This window comes from Myodes glareolus, chromosome 4, assembly GCF_982192425.1.
Source record: "Myodes glareolus chromosome 4, mMyoGla1.1, whole genome shotgun sequence".
NCBI classification, from domain to species: Eukaryota; Metazoa; Chordata; class Mammalia; order Rodentia; family Cricetidae; genus Myodes; species Myodes glareolus.
The window spans coordinates 19,859,728-19,863,539 of NC_142029.1; the positions used below are offsets into that span (position 1 = coordinate 19,859,728).

At 47.9% G+C, this 3,812-nt stretch overlaps 1 pseudogene; it reads right to left on the minus strand.

Annotated features, from left to right (window-relative positions):
- Positions 1-1,952: 1,952 nt before the first annotated feature.
- On the minus strand, positions 1,953-2,393 carry LOC148122203 (large ribosomal subunit protein eL27 pseudogene; annotated as a pseudogene).
- Positions 2,394-3,812: the final 1,419 nt, after the last annotated feature.

Here is a 3,812-nt window from a genome sequence, read left to right on the forward strand (position 1 = left end):
ACGCTGAATTTTCCCTAAAGCCAGAACTGGCTGTCTAGCTGGAATCTGGCCAATAAAACACCAAAAGAACCTGGCATAAACCTTTTGTCCCATTCTGTTTGTTTTCATTCTTCCTATTGCATGAGTACTGATGTAGTGGCTTGTGTAGCACAAGCAGTAACATTAGACTATGAGGCAATATGCTAATTATAGCAGAGAAGCAAGGTGAGAAGACCTTAGTATTCTAGTGACTTGACAACTTTTTAGCAGAGTGTCCCCTTAACCCTTGTTAAATTGGCCTAGTGGAACCTAATCTAATTAGTATACTTTTCTCCTAATACTTATACTAATAGTGTTTCACCCTTTTCTCCATTTCTTATAGCTGCCCCAATCTTTCAGAACCATCCCTGGTCCTTCTCAGTTCCTCCCTCCTGGATACCCAGAACTCCGTCTGTCTGTATTGTAATGGTCTGTCCTGTCCCTTTAAGAGACAAGCCCGCCCACTGCAGAGGTAGGCAGATCTTCCTGCCTGCAGCCCAGCCCTTTCCTTTCAGTCTCTCTCCCAAAGAGGTAGCTGCTGCTGTGGCTCCTCTCCGCCACCCCCACTCTGTTCTTCCCCTATTTCCCCTTCTCCCCCTTTCCCTTACCCCCCATAACCCACTAAATAAATACCCACCTCCTCTGCATGGCAAGCCTATCCATCTTGGTCTCTCATCCACCATGCAGCTCCGTGCCTAGGACCCACTGGCCCTCATGGCCTGCAGGCCACTCAGGGGCTCCCTGCCTGGGACCCAGCTGCCTTCATGACCTGCCGTGGTCTTGGGACCCGCTGTTTGCTGCCTGCTGCTGCTTGGAGAACTTGACATGGTCTCATGGTTTGCTGCTCACTGCCACCACTTGGGGACCTGCAGCATTTTACTTAACCCATAACATGCATGGTGCCTTGACATATACTTCTTGTTCATGTCTTATTGGGGCTCTAAGCACAGTGATCTTCAATGCAGAGATGGAGGTAGGAGAGAGACAGCCAGGTGCTTACACATAGGCTCCAGGATGACATTATGGACCTGGGCTCTGTTGGGTCTCTGCTTCTCCATGTTTATCACATGGCCACAGTCTCAAGGCTTTCAATGGCTGCCACACTTCCAAACATACCCCATACCTGGCATTAGATCAAATTATATCTCCTGGGCAAATAAGCCCTGATAAAGATTTCCCAGGTGTCCTACTGAGTGACTTGCTCTGACTTGTCGTTGCCCATGCTTGGAGGCAGGTGAGTATGGGAAATGCAGTTTTTTAACTGAACATTGGATCATCCACTGAAATTAGGTTTTTCTGATGAAAGATTGGGGAAATAGATTTGTGGTCAGTAACAAGAGTTCCCAGCCATGAGACGATTTATTAAAAGTTGGTTGCTGTGATAGCGTATCACTATCATACTATGGACAAGTCTTAGAGATACAAAGTCAAATGAAGAGGCCCGGTATGAAGGATTAGATTACCTCAACAGTCCAAGCCAAGCTGACCAAACTAACCAGAAGGAGTAAAGTACAAACAGAGGCTGCTCCTGGGGCAGAGAAGATCTCAGGGAACTTTATGGGGAGCTAGGACTGTCCTGGCACTTCATCTAAGGAGTGGGTAAGTGTGACTAGTGTAAGAATTTGGCGAGGCATACACTTGCGTGCCTTACCACATACATGCTATGCTCCAACAATTGATTTATTTATTTAGATTTTATTTTTACTCTTAATTATGTGTATATGTGTGTGGGTTTGTGCATGAGCATGCAGGTGCATGCAGAGGTCAGAAGACGGCATTGCATCTCCTGAAGCTAGAGTTACAATTAGCTGCGAGCCACCTCGCAGATATGGGTTCTGGGAGCTGAACTTGGGTCTTCTGCACGAGCAACCCATTCTCTTACGTGCTGAGCCATCTCTCCAGCCCCTAACAGTTTTTTTTAAAACTTAATGATGTAAACAAAAATATACCTAAAAGCGAAGCTTCTGGAAAAACCATTTATTCTTCCCCATCTTGTATCGTTTCTCAAATTTGACCTTGGCTTCCTGCCTTGCCTTGCGTTTCAGGGCTGGGTCCCTAAAGACATCCTTGTTGACAACAGTTTTGTCCAGGGGGATGTCCACAGAGTACCTTGTGGGCATCAGGTGGTTGTAGTTATAAACCTTCACAAAGGACTTGATCTTGGATCTCTTGGCGACTTTCTTCTTGCCCATGGCAGCTGTCACTTTTCGGGGATAGCGGTCAATTCTGGCCACCAGGGCATGGCTGTAAGGGCGGTCTGAGGTGCCATCATCAATGTTCTTCACGATGACGGCTTTGCGTCCAGAGTAGCGTCCAGCCAGGACGAGCACCACTTTCCCGGGTTTCATGAACTTGCCCATTTCAACAGCGAGCAGCTGGTTCCCAGCAGCTCCAGCCTCTAACAATTTTTAAAAAGCAAGTTCAAGATTTAACTCTCTTCTAGGAATCAATCACAGCACACATTTGAGGACTCATATACACATCCACTTTTTTTCTATATCTTTCTACTTGTTCACTTTAGAGCAAGTTCTAAAATCACAATAACCACTAACCTTGCTGCACTCCTTCTCTTGACCCACTTTCTCAGATCTCACATGCCGGGTGCGCCATCTCCCCTCTTACCTCTTTCCTCAGACATTTCCAGCCTGTCTGTCAGCAGATGATGGAACAGACTCTCTCTGCCCCTGAGGATCCCCACGCTCTCTCCCCTTAAACCAACACACATTATGGGCTTGCGAACAGACAAACAGTTTGCAGACCACCACCCAAACTCCATTTCGTCTCCAAACCTTTAGTTGACCCATTCATTACAAGAGATCCTATGTTTTGGGGCTGGAGACGAGAGACCCAAGGCTCCGATCCTGCTGTCATTTCTGTTGCAGTGACAAATACCCTGACAGAAAGCATCATCAGAAAGGAGGATGTATTTGGCTTAAAATTGCAGGACGTAGTTCATTATGCTGGGGAAGTCGAGGCAGGGACTTAGAACATCACACCTACAGTCAAGAACAGAGAGAATAAATCCATGGATTCTTGCTTGCTCGCTTGCTTATGCTCAGCTGGCTTCCTTAACTGTTTACAGTCCAGTGCCCGGCCTGTGGATGGTGCCACCACATTTGGGATGGGTCCTCTAGTTCAGAACCCCCCCCCAGACATGCCCACAGGTCAATCCACCATAAACAGGCACTCACTGAGACCCTCTTCTCGGGTGATTCTAGGTTGACAACTAAAGCGGCCTTGGCAATCCCTGCCCACTGTCCAGCCTGACCTGACACACAACAAGCGTTGCCACAAAGGAGTCAGAGAGAAAGGGACACACTGGAGAGGTGTCTCAGGGGGTAAGAACTCTTCCAGAGGACTTGGGTTCAATTCCCAACAACCACATGGTGGCTCACAATCATCTATAACTCCAGTTCCAGGGGGATCCAACACCCTCTTCTCTCCTCCATGAGCACCAGACAGGCAAGTAGTAACCAGATGTACATACAAGCAAAACACCTATACATGTAAATTAAAATAAAATTTTACAAAAGAGGAGAGGAGAGAAACTTTCCTGGAGCCCATACTGGAAACTTCTGGAAGGAGTTGCCGCTGAACTTGATGCTGCAGACGGGTGGAAACTCCACTCTGACTGCTGGTGGTTAGAGGAAAAGGGGACAGCAGAGAAGCTGGTGACGTGTGCACGCAGGAGTGAGGGCCGACTGATGGGCTAGACAGGAGCAAGGACGCACATGGCCCTCCCCCAGGGCTGTGCCCATCTGCTCAGGTGAGTGTGAACGCTGGTGCCCAGGCAG